This window comes from Sus scrofa, chromosome 1 (genome assembly GCF_054392235.1).
Source record: "Sus scrofa isolate SSC_HxYL_T2T_F1_AM1 chromosome 1, Sscrofa_HxYL_maternal_Yorkshire_Landrace_v2.0, whole genome shotgun sequence".
In the NCBI taxonomy this organism is placed as follows: Eukaryota; Metazoa; Chordata; class Mammalia; order Artiodactyla; family Suidae; genus Sus; species Sus scrofa.
In genome coordinates, this window is record NC_139383.1 from 219,949,754 (window position 1) to 219,973,239 (window position 23,486).

Below are 23,486 nucleotides of genomic sequence, written 5' to 3' on the forward strand. Positions count from 1 at the left end.
ACAGAATTAGGAAAATATCTGGAAAAGCAATTTGTTTAAGGGAAGCCCACAAAAATTATAGGCAAGGATGATGATGTTGTAACAATATTTGGAATATTGTCTAAGTTAGGTAATTTTCATAAAACTATAAAGGCCAGACTCCTATTCTCAAGGCAGAACAACTCTAAAGGGCCATTTAAGGTGCAGAGCACCCTGAGGGCTTTGCTGCAATACTATAGCATTCAACACCCCCATTTGGCCACTCCTACTTCTTTCACCACCCCCTTACCCAGGTGCGAGAGCATTCCCCAATAATTTTATGCTTCTCAGGAAATCTGAGCATGACAAAATGTACAAGTTTAAATTTTGCTTTGATAAAGTAGCTACCACCAAAAAGTCAGGATTTCAAGGCATAATCATTTTGATATGGAAATAGATTGTTTCTGGGTGAAGGCTTTGGAGACACCTGCCTCTAAATGAAAAGCAATAGAAAAGTCAACAGGAATAAAAAAATTCAACATTTCTTTTTTTACAGAAAGAAGATGGGAAATAAACAATCAGAGAGCAGATTATATGAAATCCAAAGGAAGAGAAAATTTTATGAAGAAGCCATTATCTGAGACTTTTCATTGGATCTGAACTAGGTCAAGTCAGGCAATGTAGTACAGAAGGTGGATGGATAAAAATGGCAACAGAGGAGTTCCTACTGCAAAACAATGGGATTGGCAGTGTCTCTGCAGTGCAAGGACACAGGTTTGATCCCTGCCCTGGTACAGTGGGTTAAAGGATCTGACATTGCCACAGCTGCAGGGTAGGTTGCAGCTGTGGCTCAGATCTGATGCCTGGTCCAGGAACTCCATATGTTGTGGGGCAGCCAAAAAAGAAAAAAGGCCACAAAGTAGTTAAAAGGGTGTTATTTTGGTGTGTGAGTCAGGGTTGGTGTTTTCTGTGGCCATACATCATGCTGCAGAGATGTTGGCTCTGGAATATGAACATCACATTCAAGATGTGGAAAGAAGCAAGAAGATATCTAGACGGATAAGTCAAAAGTAAAACCAGAATGGAATTGTTGAGCAAAAAACAAACTACAGCTGATTTCACTAGTTTCCTTTGTTTTCACTGAGAGCAAAGGAAATGCCCCTTACTTGGTTTGGGTAGTGCATATGCCCAGGTCACAACAGAAATGAGTGTGTGCACAGAATGGCCCAACTCAGGCTCAGAACTAGGCATTCAAATATTGTCCATACACACGATCACTGCCTGAGCCAGAAGTCATGCAGGAGCTGATAGCTGTTGGAGTGGTGTTGGTGTTGACTACATGGTGCATAGTAGTGGAGGTGATTGTGCAAGTGGCAGGAGTTATGGTGTTCATAACCACAGTGGTGGTAGTAGGAAAGTGTTGATGATACAGTTCTTATAAATAGTATGCTTGGTATTGGGAGATATGTCCATAGGGACCCTGAGAAGTCCTGAAATCAGAGATAATAGAGAACTCCTTATAGAAATGGCTTTCAGTTAGGAACTGGGCCAGTTTTAAAAGCAACAGATAGATTCTGGACAGATGATGTGAGGAAACCAGACTGGGTGAAAACTGTTATGTACATGGTCACAGAGAGAGACTAATATTCCTGAACTCTTTTGACGTACCTATTACCCCCACATCTCTAGTCACCTCTAAGATGGGCTCACTCTTTCCCCTCTTTGCCTCAGAACCCTAAGTTTGGACCTAGCTAAAAGCTTCAAGTGCATTGAACTTGACCTCAAAATGAAGGGAGAAAGAAAGGCTGGTCCTGAAAGAAAATTTCCCTCTGCCTTTTTGGTTTTTGAGATTTATAAAATTGATGATGCTCTTCTCCATTGTAAAGCCCTTCAATAGCCCCCTCGGGACCTTAGAAAAATGCTAATGAGGACCTTGTATGCTTGGATTGAAGAGCAGCCAACCAGCATTGCTGTCTTCCACACACCTGCCTTCCCCTTTGGACTCTGAGTGTCTTGGGAGCAGAACCTACATAATCTTTGTTTCTGTGAGTATCTCAGTGTCCGGCTCTTATCAGGTACTCACTTATCATTCCCTAAAGAATGAGTGGCTGCCATAGCTTTATCACCCAACCGCTACTGTGTTCAAGGATACTGATTACATAATGAAAGTGAAACAATGGAGTAGAGAGTATAAATCTGCCTTAAATAAGATGAGGCTTAGGACACTCCTTTCTGCATTTATTTGGTCACCCAGTACCAGGTTTGTCTGAGCTCTAAATCCTACTGGTCTTTAGAGTGAACACAGACTAATTCTCATTCATTTTTGTTTCTTCTCTGCCAAGTTTACCTGCTATGTCTAAGCAAAAATATCCTTAAAAATAATTTAATGAAACTGCACGCTACACATACATACTATACAGCATAATTATACATATTTCCACATATGTGCCAATTCATCTCTTTTAAAATTTTATCTTATTCTAGGAGTTCCCGTCTTGGCTCAACAGAAAGGAATCTGACTAGTATCCATAAGGAGGAAGATTTGATCCCTGGCCTCATTCAGAAGGTTAAGGATCTGGTGTTGCCTGTGAGCTGTGGTGTAGGTCACAGACACGGCTCGGATCTGGTGTTGCTGTGGCTCTGGCATAGGCCAGCAGCTATAGCTCTGATTCAATCCCTAGCCTGGGAACCTCCATATGCTGTCAGTGCAGCCCTAAAAAGACCAAAAAAAAAAAAAAAAAAAAAAAAGATTCTTCACATAAGCTCTGTTGTCACATGTTGCCATTTATGTTACATGTAATCTAATTGCAACATAAGATAAAAGAGAAAAACATCAAAATTTAATTGATATTAAATATAACCACATGTGCACTTGTTGACTAAATTAGAACAAGTGTTTTTCAATCACTGAACTATTTCTTGAAGACCATATCATCTATCACAGAGATAAAGAGCCAAAATTCAGAGAATATTATGAAGAGGCCATGCCCTGTAAAGTAGACACAGCTCAAATATTCCCTTGAGATAATGTTACTGATGTGTTAGTTTGCTCTTGTCAAATTTTTCACCTTGTCCTTTTCAATTGTGCACTCTCATTACTAAGCTAAGAATGCTCCATCTTCATTCATTTTAAAAACATTTTTAGAAAATACAATCTCTATGTTCATTGACTTCATCATCCTCTTGAGACAACGATAAGAACTTTCAGAGGTGAATTATTCATTCTACAGATAATTTAAATCCTTCGCTTTATCTATATATATTTTTTTTGTTTGTTTTTGTTTTTCTGCCTTTTCTGGGGCTGCTCCCGCAGCATATGGAGGTTCCCAGGCTAGGGGTCGAATCAGAGCTGTAGCCACCGCCCTACACCAGAGCCACAGCAATGTGGGATCTGAGCCGCGTCTGCAACCTACACCACAGCTCACGGCAATGTCAGATCCTTAACCCACTGAGCAAGGTCAGGGATCAAACCCGCAACCTCACAATTCCTAGTCAGATTCGTTAACCACTGCGCCACGATGGGAACTCCCAATATATATACATTTAAATTTAAGTTATTGTTACCACCCTGGGAAGATTATGAAGTAATAGTGGGGAGGCAAAGACTTTAAAAGGTATGGATAATAATATAAATGTAGCATATGGTTTAAAAGTGTTTTACTTTTCTCTTTTACTCTTCATTACTCTTTTTCAACCAGATTCCTCTAAGTAAGCAGTATTTTTAAGCTATAAATCACAAAGCAGATCTTGTAACTCCCTTAATATCTTCTGAATTAACTTGATAGCTGGCCTCTGGCTGACTGATTGCATTTTTAAAGGAAACTTGGGGGAGGGGAGGAGAAATACATCTCAAAGCCACTACTGCTATTGCTTTTATGTATTTGCCTCTAAAATATAGATTCCATAAAATCTGCCTATGTGACTACTTATAAAAAGATGCAAATAAGTTCAGATTCTAGTTAAAGAAAAAAATAAGCTATAGATTCCATTTGGATTATCTTTGGTATTAACTAATATTCTTGATTTCCATAATTTGAAGTTCATAATTTAAAAATTCTTCTAAGAGTTCCCACTGTGGGTTAGAAATCCCCTGCTGGCTGCAGAGGTGCAGAGTCAATACCCAGGCAAGTTCAGTGGGTTAAAGGATCCAGTGTTGCCATGATTGCAGCATAGGTTGCAGCTGTGGGTTGGACTCAGTCCCTTGCCCAGGAACTTCCATATGTTGTAAGGGAGGCCATACTAAATAAATAAATTAATTTGGGTGAAAATACTTATGATAATTTTGGAGAAAAATAATAGTAGTGAGAGGGAACCAATTAGTAAAACTTTTATTATTAAAATTTTATTATTAAAACTATTATAGCTTGATTATTATAAAGCTATAATAACTAAAAAAACTGATATTGATGCAAGAAATGAGACAGGTGGGACTTGATCCAGTAATAGATACTGTAAGATATGACCCTAATATCAGATAATGTAAGCATTACTAACGTAAGCTGGGTCATTTTTATTGTCTTGAAACTTTGCTGAGATGCCAGTCTCAAGACCATAGAGATATTTGATCCACATATTGTAAACAGAAGATCTAGACACACTCCCCATGGCACTTACAATGCAACATGCTTCACCTATCATCCACTTTCAGGCCATAAGGTAGGAATTCAAAGGAAGGTTTTTTCCCCAGAGTGAGGTTTTCTTTGGAGAAAACCATACACTTGGTAAAGAATACTATATGCTTCTCCTCCATTCCTCACACTGGGCAAAGTCTTGTTTTTTCAAGATTTTCCAAGACAAGTGAGGAGGGCTTTAAGTGAACAACTTACCAGGTGTGATTTGTCTGATAGGAGGTATTTCATCACCTAGGCTGGAAGCCGCTGAACTGTAAAAACAGATCTTGCCTGGTATGACTATTAAAACAGAACGTGGTGAGAAAATCATTAGAGGAATTTATCTGGATCCTCTGGAATTCACGGAACATAGAGATTTCTATCTGATTCTCCCCTGGAAAAGTCTGATTTTGACAGGCTGTCTTGAATTGCTTTAGGTGGCAGGTCCAAAACTCATCTCGAGATTTGAGTGGACTGAGTTTTTCTGTGATGCCATGAAGACAACTTGGAAGGAAGTGGTTCTAGACTAGCGCCATTTTGAAAGGTCTTCTCCAAAGAACTCCCTGCCTGGATGAGTGGACTTCAGCAGGAAGAGGATGTGTGGGGTGTACCAGGAAAGCAGGGTTTGAAGGGAAGTCTTATGAGGTCCACAGGAATGTACATTATCTTTAAACTGGGCAGAAGTCCAAGGAGACAGAGTATAGTATATCTTCAAATAACTCACTAAATGACCCCTTAAGAGACAGTGTTAGCCTTTGGATAACTGCCACTGAAGAGAGCTTTCAATATCCAGCCAAGTGAAAAGATATGCTTGCTTCTCTTCCCTCTGATTCCCAGCTTCTTATCCTTAACTTGGAAAAGCCAGAAATAGCAGTGAGTAAATGGAGAGAAAGTAGTGAATAAAACCAAAACTGTCCAACTACACCTGGAAGCAAAGAGGAGATGCTTTAAATTGAATGTAAGGTAAAATTTTTAAAAGTTCATTTGGATGGGAATTTTTAGTACTTAAAAAATAAGGGCTATGAGGGACTTCCCTGGTGTCTAATGGTTAGGACTTGGTGCTTTCACTGCTGCAGCCTGGGTTCAGTCCCTACTCTGGGAACTAAGATCACACATTAAGCCACTGCACAGTGCATAAAATTAAAAAAAAATTAAAGATGATTTACTGCTTAGATATTTTAAAAATTTAGGAAAATAAGGCTCGAAATTGGCTGTAAAAGCAATGGGAATCCATGGTGGTTTTTAAATATGTCTGCAAATTCTTTGACACTCTTCCTATCGAAAGATAGAATCCCTTCCCCTCTCCTTGTACCTGGTGAGCCTTTGTGACTGTTGCAATGAATGAAACATGGCAGAATTTGCCCTGGCTGACTTCCGAGGCTGCATCAGATAGGGAATGCAGCCTCCCTGCTAGCTTCTCTTTGGCCCTGACTCTGGGAGCCTTCAGCTACCATGGAAGAAGTTTGGCTATTTTGAGGCCATCATGTGGAAATACTACATGCAGAGATCATATTAAGAGAGAGACATGGAGACAGAAAGAGAGAGGCTCATCAACAGCAGGGCTGCAACTAGGCAGGGGTGAATGAAGTGAGTGTGGTGCTCACCCTGGCAAAAAATTTAAGGGATGGGGTAGCAAAAAACCTAATAATCAAGGTAAATCATATTTTTATGCACTATGAACAGAAATAAAAGTCAAGGTAAATGATGAATAATACATCAGCATTTTAAATAAATATAGGATCATTATTCCAGATTGTTCCTTTTTGTTCCGACTTCTGTATGGCTTTGCATGTCACCTTTACTCATCTGATTGATTACAAAGAACCCAAGGCAACTTTCTGGGGTGATGGGAATATTTTACATCTTGATTCATTGGTGTCTATGTCATTGTCATTGTCAAAATGGATTGAAATGCACACTTGAGATCCGTACATTGTACTGTTTGTCATCTACCACTATGTGTATAAGTGTTTTGAAGAGTGAATAAAACATGTGATCTGATAGAACATGTAATCTAATATAAGGACTGAATTGAAGGATGTTGCAGGAGGTTTGGGGGACAGAAGTGCACTTGGTTTTTCAAAGTGAACAACCACAGTGGATGGTCTGTGGACAGTGTTCATGTGGATGTGACAGCCAAGACTGCTGTGACTACCTAGTTGCCAGCCTGAAAAATGAAGCTGACCCATGGAAGTGGGCACTGCTGAAAGAATCAGAGAAAAATGGGTCTGTAGCCCTAACTGAACTGTGCCTCTTCGCTGTGTTTCCTCTGGACCTTTCTTTTACAGGAACCAGCATCCGTTTTATTTATTTAAAAGCCAGTTCGTGCTGGGCTTTCTATTACAAATTCAGAGAGACATTCAGAGAAAGCAATAAACAGAAGCAGGGAGGCAGGTAGAACTAAGAGCGAGCAGAGGTCATGAGTAAACAGAAGTAGTGGAGGTAGCATTGCAGGCAGCATGTACCGCCTATCAGGAACCATGCTCTCCCAGGGGTGGGGACAGGAAATGAGGCAGACAAGATCTCTGCTCTCATGCAGCTTACATTCTAGCTGGGGGTGAGAGACAGGAAGCAGGATATCAATCATTTTGGATAGTAATATATGTTTTATTTCTTTTTCTTTTTTCTTTTTCTTTTCTTTTTTTTTAAGCCAGAACCTATAGCATAAGGAAGTTTCCAGACTAGGGGTCCAATCGGATCTGTGGCTGCAGGCCTACATGATAGCCACAGCAATACCAGGTCTCAGCTATACCTGTTACCTATGCCATAGCTCACACCAATGCCAGATTCTTAAACTACTGAGCGAGGATTGAACTAGCAAACTCATAGACATCATGTCAGGTTCTTAACCCACCGAGCCACAGTGGGAACTCCTGGATAGTGATAAATACTTTAAAGAAAATAATGCAGTGGCATGGAAGAGGCTGCTGGTTTCGTTGGAGCACCAGAGAGGCCTTCTCCACAGAGGTAATATTTGACCTGTGACCGGAATGAGGAGGAGATGCCAGCTGTCTGAAGCTCTGAAAAAAAATATTTCCAGGTAAAGATAGAGCAGCAAATTCCTGGAAGACAAGAAACAGATGAAAGAGTAGAAACTCCCTAAGAACTTGAATGTGCTTATAAATCACCTGGCAATCTGATTAAAATGAAGATTCAGATTCATTCTGGAGTGATGACTGAGGGTCTGCAGTTCTAAAAAACTCCCTAGCAAGGCCAGTGTTTCTGGTTTATGGACCATACTTGGAGTAATAGGGCCCTACAGAATTGCTCCCCAAAGCATGGTCTACAGCCTGGTCTGCAGAAAATTTTAAAGTTTCTTTAAGTATCTTTATAGCAATTTAACACTGATACAATATCCAAGCATATAATTGCTTTGCTAGTAATTCATTTTAAGTGCATTGTCAGTAATACATTGGAAATTAAAATCGAAAAAGAAAAAACTTGCCCCTGCATAGATCATTTGAGAGGCACTGCCCTAGAGCCTCCAGTACTATATCTGGAGGGAGTGAAACTAGCTATTAAAACTGCAGAAAACCTGGGAACAGTGAAATATACCAGGTATGATGGAGAGAAAAGAAAATGTCAGGTGCAAAACATGGGGATTAGAACAATTGACATTACCAACACTGTCCTCATCACATATATGTGCGTGCGCGCGCGCGCACACACACACACACACACACACACACACACACACAGCTTCCATACAGAATTCTTGTCAGCCAGGCATCTATTTCTCAGAGAAACACCCAGAAATGTCCTCTCTAAACACAGCAAATGAGTCTAAGCCAAGACTTCCTTCTTTTGGAATTTAGGGGCTCCTAAGTGCTGCTTGGGAAAGTGGAGTACATCGGTCAGTGAAGCTTCCCTGTGTGTGCAGATCCTAGAACTCTCCACTGCCTCTTTATTAAATAGATAAGAATATCAAGGATCATCAGACTTTCAAAGAACAAATTTAAACAAATATTGGTAGAGGCAGATGGAAAGCAAGATAAATAGGGCAGGGCTATAATGAATGATAATCCTGGTAGAATTGCAAAGACTCTAAGAAAACCTGGTCTCTAGAGCTATATCCTCAGAAATGACCTTATATTTTCCTCTGCGAGCTTGTGGTAGAACCAGAAAATGTCAAATTTCTCAGTGAGTTTCACCACTGGAAACTCTTGTCTTCCTTATAAACTTAGTTATTCTTTAATAATTCCCACTAACTGAGATCATCTCAATGTGCTCCTAAAAAATTAAAAGTACCAATTTAGCTCACTGTGAATGGCTTAATGTATATAAATCATCAGTTTGAATGCTCTTAGTTGCAAATAACAGAGATCCAGTTCAAACTAACTTAAGAATTAAAGGAGATTCATTGGCTCATATAAATGGAAATACAAGAGCCGGGGTGGGGAGGGGGGTACGGGGGGGAACCTTTAGGTAATGTGTGATCCAGTGACCCAGTGGTGGACTCATAAACTCAGTTTCTTTTATCTGTTCTTTTTGCCAATGAAGGAGGGGTATTACCTAAAAGATACTGTGACTTGAACAATTTCTTCTCATTATCATTATTGCTTATCTATCTTGACTTTTATTTGGATAACTGATGTATATCCTTATAGTAAGCACGATGCACAAAAAATATTTTTAGGAGAGAGAATCCAAAATGCCATTCTAGTTTCTATAAATTTGAGCCAGAGAATCTGGAAACGTATTTGGATGTGTTCTACCCCCAAAGTAACCTCATCCTAATGCTTTCTCCCAGGATTTCTTCTCTGCACTAGAATTCTTTGGGGACAAAAGCGAATGAAGTCAAGGTCAGAAGGTCATGACCTCCCAGTGCCCTTCCTTTCTTCCTCAGAGAGATGAGACTCAGTCAGACATACTGTAGGTTTCAGGGCCTCTATTCTTCTATAAACAGTTTGTTATATGAAGAGAGACAGATTACTCTCCATGTTCTCAAAAGAGGTATAATTTTTACATTTTTCTCATGCCTGGCATTCTCTCCCAGCCATTACTTCCTCCTAATGGATTTCTTGTAGACACACATATATTTATTATCCTAACATTCTTTTCTTTCTTCCTCATCTTGTTTTTTTTCAATCTTGTCTGTTTCCAACAAAGTTAAAGATTGTTTAAAATAGTCTATTTTTTAACACTGAGGAAACAAAAAAAAAAGTATCCAAACTCCTTTCTTTTATTTGAGAAACCACTGGCCAACTGAAACCATAAAACCAGTCAGCCAACACTGATTGAATATAAAAAACTTTCTGCAAAGTATAATAAATAAAAAAATGCATATTTGTTACACATTAGCTAACCCTTAGGCAGAAGGAGATGCAAACACATCAACTAGTTTGCATTTAAATGAAGCATTATTAATAAGAGTCACAGCTGGTTAAAGGTATGGAAATAGCCCACTGTCCCACCATTAGAATTTCTCCAAAGTCATTTAGTCCTTGGGAAAGGACTTAACACAGTGCTGACCTGGGAGCCTTGAAGTAACACCTACCTGTGAGGGAGGGACTTCCCCACTCTTAGGAGAACAGAACAATGATTATGTTGCTTGGATGACAACTCTGTATCTTGGTGGATCAAACATGGAATTTCCAGGATCTATCTTTCTGGCAGACATTAAAGGTTTTGAGTAGACAAATGGGACTTTTACCAGTATTAGAATTTCAGAGGTGCTACAAATGTTAAATAATATTGTGTAGTTAATTGATGTTTGTACTTGTTAACTGATAATAAAAATAATTCTAGGAGTTCCTATGGTGGCTCAGTGGTAACAAACTTGACTAGTATCCATGAAGACTCAGGTTCAATCTCTGACCTCACTCAGTGGGTTAAGAATCTTGTGTTGCTGTGCTGTGGTGTTGGCTGGTAGCTGTAGCTCCAATTAAATGCCTAGCCTGGGAACTTCCACATGCCACAGGTGCAGCCCTAAAAAGACAAAAAAAAAAAAAAAAGGGAAGAAGAAGAATTCTAGCTAATCCTGGAAATCTTCAAAATTTTTCTTTTACAAAAGTAGTCTGAACATGACTTGAATTTGAGAAAAACAAATTGCTGTGCATAATGCCTCCCTGGGAATACACCTGGGATGTAGGTAACATTGCTAATTCCTTCATCTTCAGATACCAGAGCCTGTGCTCACATGAAATAGAAAGTATTATTAATCAATACAAATGGAGTGAGTTTTGACCCACCTCATAGAGAAGAGTAGCTCTAATTTATCTGCTTTTTTTTTTCTTTTTTTGTCTTTTTGCCATTTTCTTGGGCCACTCCTGTGGCATATGGAGGTTCCCAGGCTAGGGGTCCAGTCAGAGCTGTAGCCACCGGCCTACCCCAGAGCCACAGCAACGTGGGATCCGAGCCGCGTCTGCAACCTATACCACAGCTCATGGCAAGGCTGAATCCTTAACCCACTGAGCAAGGGCCAGGGACTGAACCCGCAACCTCATGGTTCCTAGTCAGATTCATTAGCCACTGAGCCATGACAGGAACTCCTTCATCTGCTTTATACTTTGGCTTTCTCTATAAGACTTTACATCATACAAAAAAAAAAAAACAAAACATTTTTTGGAGTTCTCATGTGGTGCAGCAAGTTAAGGATCCGGCATTTTCACTGCAGTGGCTTGGGTCACTGCTGTGGTGCACGACTGACTCCTGGCCCTGGAACTTCTGCATGCTGCAGGCATGGCCATAAAACCCTACAAAAAAAAGAAAACAAAACATTAAGAAAAAAAAATCAGTGCAATATACTATACTTCCCTGTTACTTCTAAAAATCTTGGGTCATCTGGGTTAGAATAAGCAGAAGAGAATGGAGCCATAATGATAAGGGTTTACTTCAAAAGGAGATGTTCCAGGATGGAATCATCCCGAGTGCTGGATAACTTGATGGAAGAGATAACAAAAGCAACGGGTCTTTCCGACCTCTGAGTCTTACCATTGAAGGTGTGCACATATGGTTTGCTTTGCTAAATGAGACCAGAACAATAACGTCTTTTAAACCAATCCTTTTTTTGATTCTCATTTATAGGTTTGGAACAAAGCAAGGTATTAAATTCGTTAAGCTTGCCTCTAATTCAGTGTTATGGGTTCTTTTCCTGTGGTTCAAAAACATAAAAGCCATTTTACCTTTCAAGACCCTCAGAAAAACTTCAGTGCCTGGTAATGGAATCATTCTCCTTCTATACTTCTCCAACCAACTAGCACTGCATGCACTTACTTCCCTTGCATTTGGGAATGACCAGATTTGGGAAGGAACAAAAGGGAGGGCTTTGCTATTCAAAGAGGAGGAATCCTTTGGAATTTCTAAGCAATAGGAGAATCTTCTCCAAACGGGATGCCCTGGGATGACTCTGTGGCAAGAACATGAAGTTATATAGACAAATCATTCATTCTTGCATTCATATACTCATTCATCCCATGACATCTGAGCAATAATTAGGTATGAAACATTTTGCTAGGCTTGAGGATGAAATGATGACATTGGCCCTACTCAAGTAGTTTATGGTCTGAGGAGGAAGAGAAATATTGCTTCTATAACTAAATATGTAAACTAGATATATAATTACAAAGTAGGATGAATACTATGGAGCAAAAGTATAGATGAGAATGTATCTCAGGAGGGGTATCCTAATTTGTGGGAATCACAGAGTAACGTCCATGGGGGTACCATTCACTGAAACACTCGACTAGGAAAGGCAGCCAGGCCTGAGCAGAAATATCTTGGTTCCCTTCGGGGTAATCTAGGTTTGAGACAAGCATACAGGGGAGTCAAACACTCAGATGGAGAAGTCTGGATTAAAAACAACATTTTAGGAATCCTTAACCAATAAATGATAAGCTGAAGGTGAGAATGAACTTACTGAGGGACAGAGTTAAAAAAGAAAAGAGGGCCCATCACTGAGTCTTGAAGAATTCCATTTAAAGATTAGGGAGAGATTAGTTGGCAAAGGATATCAAAGAATGGTCTGACAGAGGCAGATCTACTTTGCAGCTAATAAAGGCAAAAATTCTCTTGCCTAGGGAGAGTGGGCAATGGGTTTACATAGGTATATATTATTGTAAAATTGTCATAAGAATGCTATCTTTGTTTTTCTTCTCTTAAAGCCAAGCCCCAAATTGTAAGCCAAACTTCAGTTTTCACACATCTGCCCCTAACTAAGAGGAAGGAGCAAAACCAACAGAGAGTGACTGCATGGACTTTCAGGGGGAGGGGAACACTTCAGCAAGAGAGTGTGTAGCAGTTATGACTGCATCTAAAGCAACAAGGAACAGGAGGAGTGAAACATATCCACTGAATTCAGGTAGTGGGTAGTCACTGGTGACCCCTAGCAAGAGCCATTCAGTTCAGTGGTGTGATGGGGGCAGGCAGCCAGGTGCAGTTGGTTGATTTCAAGACACTTAACTGTGAAGAAGGGAGAAAGTGGGTATATGGGCGAAGATGGGCTGGAGAGGTATTTCCTTTCTTCCTCTCTTCCATCTTTCTCTTCTCTCCTCTTTCTTTCTCCTTTTCTCTCTCTTTTTCAAGATGGAGAGTCTTGAGGGTGCTGATTGAAAGGGTACACAAGATTGAGATTGTGTCGAAGAGACAAATGAAAAGATAAGGTGGAATGAGTTTTCCTTTATCCTATCTTAACTTTCATCTTCAGAAGACCCAGAGGAAATGAAAAGCCATAGACTCGTGAAGAAATCTAGTCAAGTGTTTTTATTTCTTCGGTGGGAAAAATCACACTATTTACAAAAGCACAAGAGTCCTTGGGCTAAGGACACTCTCTCCATCCAGGACACTGAGCTCACTTTACTTAACTTCTGGTCATTTGCAGGCAAATGTTCTGTTTCACAGATTTCTGAAAATATCTGTTTAAAAACTCAAACCAGTTTCCCTCTGAAGCCTTGTATATTTTATTAGCCATGCTCCTCCTTAAACATTTGGTGAATGCCGTAGAAATACAATTGCGTTTCTAAGACAAAACAAAAAATTACAGGTCTGCCAAAGGAAAAAAAAATTCAGGATATTAAGATAAATTCTTGAAATATTTTAAGTTGGGATTCTGAGTATTCTTATTGTATACTTTAATATTAGACTTGACAAAGGGAGCAATTTTCTTCCACAGAGAAGATTCCTGGGACTCAGGAATTGAAGCTATCAGAAAGACAATCTTAAATGGCACAAAATAGAAATGAATATGTTTCTCCTGGCACCATGCAGTTCTGAATCCTTCTTTCACTTTCTTTTTGTCGTTTAGTTAGATCATCTCTCTAAGAATGCATATTGATGCGCTACAAGTGAACTTTTCAGAAAGTGAGAACAGCTGCACCACCTATGCATTTTATAAAGGTGTTTCTCATCACCATCACAGGCTATTTTAATAAGCTACCAGAGAGCAGTCCGCACAAAAAATAAGTTCCGAGAACTAAAAATAGAGGCTACCAGTTCTCACAAGCTGCCAGAGTTTGCAAATGAAAATACAGGCTGCCCACTGCCCAGTTAAACCCGAATTTCAGATAAACAACGAATAAATTTTTAGTGTAAGTCTATCCCCAACATGGCACGGGGCAGGCTTGTCCAAATTAATGCTTATTTGACAGTGACTTTAACGGGGCTTTTTTCCAGCAACCACACGGGGTACACTTCCCACGTCCGCAGCGGAGAGCCCACGGAGCTAGTTTAAACCCCAAGGCCGGCTGGCTGGGCCGCGCCCCCTGATTGGCCGAGGCGCGCCCGCGCCCCGCCGGCCGCAGGCGTCACGCAGCCCGGCAGCCCGGGAACCCGCCGCGCCGCCTCCGCCGCAGCCGGGGTCGGCGCAAGTGCGGCGCGCGCAGGGGGAGGGGGCGCGGCGGAGCGCGAGGCTGGTGTCGGGCAGCTGGCTTCAGAGCGGGATTAAGTTTCTCGGTTGTGCGGGAGCGTCTGTGCGTGTTTATCCCGAAGCTCCTGGCCGGGCCGTTACTTCAGGACAGAAGAGAGCGAGCGTGGGCGAGGCTAGGCTCTCCGAGTCCTCGGCGACCCCGGCTCCCCAGCCTTCTGCCCCTTTCGAGTTCCCGCCGGGGGCGGCCGCCGCGAGCCGGGTAAGCGGCGCCAGGGCCTGAGACCGGGCCCGGAGGCCGAAGCGCGCCCCCGCGCCCCGCGCGCGCGCCGGCCAGGAAGGTGCGCGGGCTTCAGGGGTTCGGCGCGGGGGTGGGGCGTGGGGGTGGGGGTGGGGCGTGGGGGTGGGGGTGGGGTGTGGGCCCCGCGAACAGGGTTCTTGTCCCACCCCGCAGGGCCCACCGCTACTGGGAAGCCGCAGCTCCTCTGGGTCTTGAAAAGGATGGAGTCTGGAAGTTTCCTTTGCGACTCGCCGGGTCTTAGATTGTCTTGGTCCTTTCTGTCACCCCTCCCCCCTTCTTTTGCTCTTGTCGACTCTAAAAGGTTGAAAAGTTTAGTCTTTTCCTTCGCCTGGAGGGACATAGAAAGGGTGCCAAGGGGGGGGGGACTCCGGGCCTGGTCCGCGGGCCTGGCGCTCCAGAGCGCGGGCGCCTGTTGCTCTCCGCTGGGGTGGCCGCGCCCGGGGCAGATTCCCGGTCCGTCGTTTCGCGGCGCTCAGCAGTGTGGGGTGGCCAAGGGGTGGGTAGACGCGCCCCCAAACTGGCGTCTCTCGCCTCGGCAGAGGGGTACTCAGAACTCAGCTTACTGGTACCCGCCCCCCACCCTCCATTCCTGGCGCCAGTGCACTTTCATCCTCTGTCTGGGTAGATGGGAGCATTTTCCTCTCGCTTCCCCCTTTATTCTCTGCCCCCCCCCCTTACCCCCACCCCGAGCTCGCCGAAGGGGTGCCTTTGTTTGCGATTAGCCCCGGGATGCCGAATGTTTTTGGGAAGCGCTGTTCCAAAGACATGTGCTTGCGTGTACGTCTGTGTTTCAGCCTTGGTGATGGTGTACATTTTTGCTTGCATTCTTTGCAGAGGCACAAAGCCTGGGCTATTCTTTCCTGCACATCTCGTGGAAATTCAAGCTGGGACTGCTGAATAGAGAAGGAGGGGCTGAGCGAGGGCGGGAGGTGGCCGCTGCCTCGCAATGACGGGGGCGAACGGCCCCATCCATCTCCAGGGGTTGGGTTGCTGAGGTTAATCTGCTGGGGCAGAACCCGGGTATGGGCGCGGTGTGCCTTGGAGTGGATATGTTGGCGGCTAGTGTTTCGTAGATATCCTTAGATAAGAGGACCTTGACTTCACCAGCCTACAAAGAGACCTCTTTATGTCATTTTCATGTGGAGAGCGGAATACTCTGAAAAGCCGCTAGACTTTGTCATCCAGCTTGGTCAACAGCTGTGGTGTAAATATCCCTTTTGTGTTTCTATAGACATTTCTCTTTTGGGTCACCCTTTGCAGAATAAACAACACCCAGTCTAAAAAATTTACAAGGTGATGGTGTTTCAGGTTTATTTGTTGAATTTAGGTATAGGTGGCTACAATGAACTTTTTGTAAGAGTGGCATCATTGAAATTTGTATAACATATATCCTTTGGTCTGTTGTTGAATTTAGGTACACAATTGCATTTAAGAACCCAGCAAAACTTGAAGTTCCTTGGCGTGAATCCTAATACAATGCAAAGCTCCAGATGGATGCACCTGTGCGCTTGCCTGAGGGAAGGGCTGAGAGAGTTTAGAGGATGATGGGGATAATCTTGTCTGAGATGCCCAGATTTCCCCCCTCGCTAATGGGGTAGTTTACAAATGGTATGATTTATCTAGACTGGGCTGTATTCCACTCCCCCCTTCCCCCCCCCCCCCCCCGTGGAGTTCACAGTAGGGTTTTTAAAAGCTGAGGTCTGTAAACTTGTGGGCCATAGGCCAAGTCTGTCTGCTGCAGCTTGTTTTTTCCCGATAAGGTTTAACAGCCAGGGAGGTTCTGTACATTTTTGAATGGTTCAAAAACAAAATCAAAAGACTACTATTTCATGACCTGTGAAAATTACATGAAAATCATATTTCATTACCCGTAAATCAAGTTTTATTGGAACACAGCCACATTCATTCATCTTGTCTGTGACTCATTCTTAAGTTTTTGTAGCTGCTTTCACAGCAGCAGTGGCAGAGTTGAGTCGTTGCATAGTTGAAATAGAGATGGTTAGCTTTCAAAGTCTGAAAATTTTGCTATCTTACTCTACAGAAAAAATTTGCTAGTCAAGAACAGACTTCAAAAGTACTGGTTACACACACCCTCTTGTAATGGGTGTATTGTTAAACTGCATTGCCTTTTAGGTCCTGTTTCTGGTGTCCTATGAACTGGAAGACTATTCCCCAGTAGGCAGACAAATTAAGTGAATGTATTGGATTCTCTTATTTCCATGTTTCATTCTCAGAAAGTTTTCTTAACCTTTTGGTATCTTTCATTTTTGTTTTTATTTTTAAAATTTTTATGGCTACACTTCCAGCATGTGGAAGTCCTTGTGCCAGGGATTGAATTTGAGCTGCAGCCGCAAGGTACACCACAGCTGTGATAGCTTTTATTTTTAGTATCTCTGATAAAATGGGGTTTCTGATTAGCAGAAATGATGTATTTAGTTATTTTAAGCTTAAAGTAGATAGCCATATCTCAGGGTGCTCTGTAGAGTTCTGGTGACTTCTAGATGCTCTGTTACCTGAGCAGCTTTGGGGATTATAGTTTTGCTTATTTATATTTAGGTAGAGAGAGGTGGGGATTAGGGGATGTCATAGGTTCCTTTCCAATGAAAATAATCAATAAACAAGAGTTTGGGAGTTCCCGTCATGGCCTATTGGCTAACGAACTGGACTAGTATCCACTAGGATACAGGTTTGATCCCTGGCCTTGCTCAGTGGGTTAAGTATCCAGCATTGCCGTGAGCTGTGGTGTGGTTCACAGACACAGCTCAGATCTGGCGTTCCTGTGGCTGTGGTGAAGGCTGGCAACTACAGCTCTGATCTGACCCCTGGCCTGGGAACCTCTATATGCCCTGGGTGTGGCCCTAAAAAGACAAAAGACAAAAATAAAATAAAAAAATAAGAGTTTATTTTTTTATTTGAGCCAAACTAAAGATTAGCTTGGAAAATAAAATAAAAAAAATAAACAAGAGTTTGTTTTTTATTTGAGTCCACTTCCCAGATTATCTGAGAAACTGCTCTGGAGAAGGTTACATTTCTTTCACATTAAATAAATAAATAAATAAATAAATAAAGAAAGAAAAGAACATACACAGTGAGGCAATATGGCCTTGGCACCTGGGAAGAGAGTCTTACCTTTAAAGGAGGACTAGCATTGGCTTCCCATGAAGAGGGGCATTTAATCTTTATCTTTAATGTGGACATTCCAGTGTGCCCTTTTCTTTAATAGTTAAAGCGGATGTACAGTGTATGTTTGATAGGAGACAAATAGACTATTTTAGTTAGCATAAAATTCAGCTTAACTCCTTATAAGCCAGAATGACTCCCCCATATCTCAATATGTAAAAATTTCTTTAATCACTTTCCATAGGCAAGTTGTCACTTAGGCAAAGGTAATTTGGTGGGCCTCTTGACTCTTTACCACTTCTCATTCCTGCCTCATTTGTGAAAACCAAAAAAAAAAAATCAATCAGGAGTTCCCGTGGCGCAGTGGTTAACGAATCCGACTAGGAACCATGAGGTTGCAGGTTCGGTCCCTGCCCTTGCTCAGTGGGTTAACGATCCGGCGTTGCCCTGAGCTGTGGTGTAGGTTGCAGACGCGGCTTGGATCCCGCGTTGCTGTGGCTCTGGCGTAGGCCGGTGGCTACAGCTCCGATTCAACCCATAGCCTGGGAACCTCCATATGCCGCAGGAGCGGCCCAAGAAATAGCAACAACAACAACAACAAAAGACAAAAAGACAAGGAAAAAAAAAAAAAAAAACAAGTTTATCTCAACATATTACTGCTAGATAGCTCATATGTGTACCATACTTCCTGTGTTCTCTTCCTTTCCTTGGCTCCTTTCAGTATTTCTTCTGCTCTCTTTTGTTTCTGATTTTCTTTTTTCCTTTGATACACCCCTTCATTTTATCCCCTGAGCTCCTGACTGTTGTTGCAGGGAGGAAGAGATGTCGGTCACATTTGAGTTGCTGCTGTGGTGTGGGTTCAGGCCTGGAAACTTTCACATGCCATGGGTGCATGGTCAAAAAAAAAAAAAAAAATCAGGGACCATATTTAGTGAGGGAGTAGAGGCTGTCCCCAGAGTTTAGGCAGGGTGTAGTGTTCAGAGACTTTCATGGAAATCCTTGAAATGTAATTTTGCGTTGATTCAGGCTTTTAGCCTTTAGCTGATGTGGTAGAGAGGCTCTGCTTTGCCAGAAGTGGACCCATTGTCTAGAGTAAAGATTAAGAGATTTAGAAGCTAGGGAGTGACAGTGAATTGCTTGGAAGATAAGTGTCCTGAGTTAAGAACAGATTATTTTCTCCAGATTATGTACATCCCAAGTCTGACATCCCAGTCTTGACTCAGGTTGAGTTGCAGTTTGGTGCCATTTTATATATTTATAATATGCACAAAGCTCTCAGTACTCTTCACAAAATATCTTCAGGCAAAAATAATATATTGGACTGGAGATGTCCCCATATATGCTAGAGCAAAGGCCACATCTGCCAGCCAAAGATTTCATAAGTCAGAGTAAAGGCAAACAACTTTCCATGGAGTTCAGGACAGCTGACGGTGCATATGAACTATGATATGTCACCAGTTATATTTCCCAAACAGTTACATGTACTTTTAAAACACATTTGGGCTAAAGTAGAAATTGATTTGATGTTTTTACTTTGTTACATACATGACCAACCCCATATTTATTACAAGAAAGGTATTATTTTTTTGTTTGTAAACTGGTTTCCTGCATAAAAGAATATCAATATAAGTACAGTTGGGAAATGATGTTTAGCATGGTAAAGTTGTTATACTATGATTAAATAATTATAGTGGGGTTCCATGTGGGTGAATAAGAATAAGGAGGTGAAGGACTATTTCTAGGTAGAGGAAGCGGATGACATCTCTTTCCTGTGAAACACTTCGCAGGAAGGTTTGAGGGCTTCATTTAGTAGATAGTAATAGATTGTTATATTGGGTTAAGCCCTGGGTAGAGCACAAAATAAATATACTCTTCCAGAATCTTACTGTCTTAGTTGGGAAAATAAACACACAGAGGAAAGAATAAAAGGTTTTAAACGTTAGAGGGATTAAAGAAATTAGACATCACCAAAGGGTTGCATGCTGGCACCTTGTAGGTGACTGTCTTCTGCCTGTGTCTTCATGCAGTCTTCCCTCTGTGTATGTCTGTGTCCTAGAGGACACTATTGGATAAGGGACCACCCTAATGACCCCGTTTGACCTTAATTCCCTCTTTAAAGACCTTGTCTCCAAATATGCTCACATTCTGAGGTACCGGGCGGGGGGGCGGTTAGGACTTCAACATAAGAACTTTTGAGGGAGACAGGATTCAGTCCATAACAAATTCTTACAGAGCCTCTCAGACTCTTACAGACTATGGATTGTAAACTAGTGACCTTGAAAAATTGGGGTAGGTTCTTGTTCAGGGTTAGGGAGGTTGGTCCTTTAGAAGGTGTAACTGAGCATTATTGTAGTAATTTGATGTTTGGAAAGAGAGAGAGAGACTGCTGTGTGAGGAATAAGCTATTTAACCTTTGGTCTAAGACCATTTGTTTTCTTTCTTCTGGTGTTACCTGGGAAAGAGGCCCTTCCTTTTTATAGACACAGCATTAGTTTTCTTTTTAAATGTGTCATAAAATCATCAGTTTTCTTAAAATATCTCTACTATTTCTCAAAAATGATTAAAACCTTCAGTTCAGCGAAGAGGAAATATTAGTATTAAAACATCTCATGATGGTTTTGGAATTTGATTTAGACAGTATCATGTATTATTTAAATTCCATTGACCTAAAAACTGTATGTATATCTTGTGCGTGTTTTGAGGGCAAATAGTTGGCATGGTCTTCTTTCCCTAGGAATTTCTTTACCTTTTTGGAAAAATGTAATTAAAAAATAGTTTATATCCTATATCATAAAATAGCAAATACTTTTTGAAGTGTTGAAATTGTATTTGTTAGAGAAATGGTAAAGCATTTCTTCCAAATTTGGCCAGCTGAGCTAAGGAGAAAAAGAAAAGGTAAAAGAAGGCTTAAATTCTTGCTTTTTTTGTCCTTGCCTGTGGTGGTTAAATTCGTTTGGTCTAGGGAATTCTTATCTTTATCCTCCTTTTAGTTTTATTTACAACTGCAAAATCAACATTCATTGTTATTTTCTTGTAAACCACTCTATCTCCAGATATCAGGTGCTATAAATAAACATAGGATGGGGAAAGTGAAAAAGAAAACATTTGTAAGAAAGGAAAAAATGGAAACATCAGCTACCAAAACAAAACAATACAAAACAGAAAAGTAAGGAGTAAACTATTTAGGTTGTGTTGATGATTCAGTGTTGATAGTATGAATATGTTTTAGGATACTTTTCATTTACTCTAATGCTTATGTTTTAAAACTATAGTTTTAGTAAAATGCATAAGATAATTCTTTTAGTAACTTTTTTGATAATAAAAAAGCATGTTTAAAAAAACATGGACGACATAGACCAGTGCAAAGAAGCAGGCAGCTTATCTGTAGTTCTATCACCGAGGTACTGTTGCCTTCACAAAGAAAACACATACCGTGTGCAATTAGGATGCTTAACTTACTTTGATATACAAATGAACAGACAGAGCAGTTGATCAGTAGTTTTAACTAACTGCCCATTTTCTCAGTGAGGATAATATGATTTGAGATTATTAAACATCCATAACGTGAATTAACATGAATAGGGTCTGTTTGAGCTAATGTCTCTTGATTCTTTCAATGGGTACTATATGGCTAACTACTATGTGGCACACAGGAAACCAGTGGAGAATGAATTTTTTATTTTTATTTTTTTATGGCTTCACCTGCAGCATATGAAGTTTCCAGGACCAGGAATTGAATTCTAGTTGGGCCTGCAACCTACACCCGATCCTTTAATCCACTGCGCCAGGGGCCCCAGTTGCTACAGTCATGTTCTTAATCCCCTGCACCACTCTGATAACTCCAAGAATGCGTTTTTAGTTTTTAATTTGTTGCTTTTTAGGGCTGCACCCATGGCATATGGAAATTCCCAGGCTAGGGGGCTGAATAGGAGCTATAGCCGCTGGCCTATGCCACAGCCAGAGCAATGCAGGATCCTAGCCACGTCTGTGACCTACACCACTGCTCCCAGCAACAGTGGATCCTTAGCCCACTGAGTGAGGCCAGGGTCAAACCCATGTCCTCATGGATAATAGTCAGATTCGTTTCCACTGTGCCTCAATGGAAACTTCTCCAAGAATGCCTTTTTATATCTTGATCTTGGCTTAAAATTAAATGTTCCATAGACCTATAGTTAATTTTGGAGTAATTTTATATTATGTAATTAGGTGGTCCCTAGCATCCCATGCTTCAGGGAGCTGGCTGCTGAAAATGCTGTTATCCTCTATTCAGAAGATGTCGCTAAACTAACAAAACTGTGATGATAGAACCATAAACATTAAAGATTATCTGCAATTTAAAAGATTCTATCTAATTTATATGTCCAACTCCTTGTATATGTTTCTGGGCCTCCATAACAGTTCCTGTTTGTTTAAGGCATTCTGGTTAAAGTTAAAAAAAGATTTAGACCATGTACTCCCCTTTTCTCTCCCCCAGTCTTCCAAGGGTATTTTAAATAAATCAAACATGCCTCTAGGCAACTTTTATTTGCAGCTCTAGCGCTGGAGGGGCCTCAAGTGTAGGATTCAGTGGTGTTTTGCCTGACACCCTCCCCCTCCTTTGCACCACATTCATGGTTTTCCTGGTGGTAGTGAATGTAGCCATCCTGTTCCCCCTTTAGAAAAGAGAAGCACCAGAATGCCTCTTAGTATAAAATCTGCATAATACATACATGCATATAGAAGATACATACATACACACACATACACAGCCCCTGGGCCTAGATTATTGCTCCCTAGGCAGCTCTCTTAAAATTAGTGAACACCTCTTGGGCATTAAATTCAGAACATTTAGGCTCCACCCTTTTCTCAAGGAGGGCTGAGGGCTTGTTTTTAAGTATTTATTGAGATCTGATTTATAGTTTTCAAGAGATAAACTGCACATATTGAAGTGTACAAATTGTTGAATTTTGGCCCCTGTGCAACCATCTTCACAGTTAAGATAGTGAACATATCCATTCCACACCCCCCACCACCGCTGGATTTTCATCATGCTCCTTGGTAATCCTTTCCTGCCTCTTACTCATCCAAGTAACCACTGATCTGCTTTCTGTCACTGTAGGTTACTTTGCATTCTCTAGAGCTTTGAATAAAGGAAATCATACAGTATGTTCTTTTCTTTTTTTTTTTTGTCTTTTTAGGGCTGTACCCAAGGCATATGGAGGTTCCCAGGCTAGGGGTTGAATTGGAACTGTTGCAGCCACGGACCTACACCACAGCCATAGCAATGCTGGATCCTTAAACCACTGAGTGAGGCCAGGGATCGAACCTGTGTCCTCATGGTTACTGGTTAGATTCATTTCCCCTGAGCTATTACGGGAACTCCAATATGGTTTTTTTTGTCTGACTCTTTCACTGTTTTAGGATTCATCCATATTGTTTATATGGTTTATTATTATTTATTGCTGAGTACTAGTTCATTGTATGACTATGCACCTCAGAGTTTTTAGAGTATAGAATTCCTTTATACTTTGTCCGTTGTCTTGCAGTGTACCTGTTTTGGTTTCAACTATGTGTCAGTTTTCTATATTTGTTAGTTTTATTAAGTCTTAAATCCATGCCCCTTTTGGATCAACATAAAATTTAAATATCTTTATTTAATGTTACTTGAAGTTTCAAAATATGTAAATAATATTTTTTAAAAACACCCAGTAATTGTAAA

At 41.1% G+C, this 23,486-nt stretch overlaps 1 protein-coding gene and 1 long non-coding RNA gene across 51 annotated transcripts in view; both read left to right on the top strand.

Moving 5' to 3' along the window:
* Positions 1-6,571, top strand: part of LOC106509172 (uncharacterized) — a 470,845-nt gene extending 464,274 nt beyond the window's left edge. The window contains exon 6 of the long non-coding RNA XR_014821706.1: positions 515-6,571. This is a non-coding gene — a long non-coding RNA (uncharacterized LOC106509172). The remainder of the gene's footprint in view (positions 1-514) is intronic.
* The window catches only part of MPDZ (multiple PDZ domain crumbs cell polarity complex component), a 434,463-nt gene that overhangs the window by 252,129 nt on the left and 158,848 nt on the right, over positions 1-23,486 (top strand). For 33 of the 50 annotated variants that reach the window (XR_014821625.1, XR_014821623.1, XR_014821628.1 and 30 more), the window contains exon 1: positions 14,359-14,629. The exons of 5 other annotated variants lie outside the window; for them this stretch is intronic. The gene's annotated coding sequence lies outside the window, so the exon portion shown is untranslated. Of the gene's footprint in view, positions 1-14,358; positions 14,709-23,486 lie in introns of those variants that run through there. 12 more of the 50 variants (XR_014821629.1, XM_021063710.2, XM_084985638.1 and 9 more) reach the window with 1 other exon arrangement.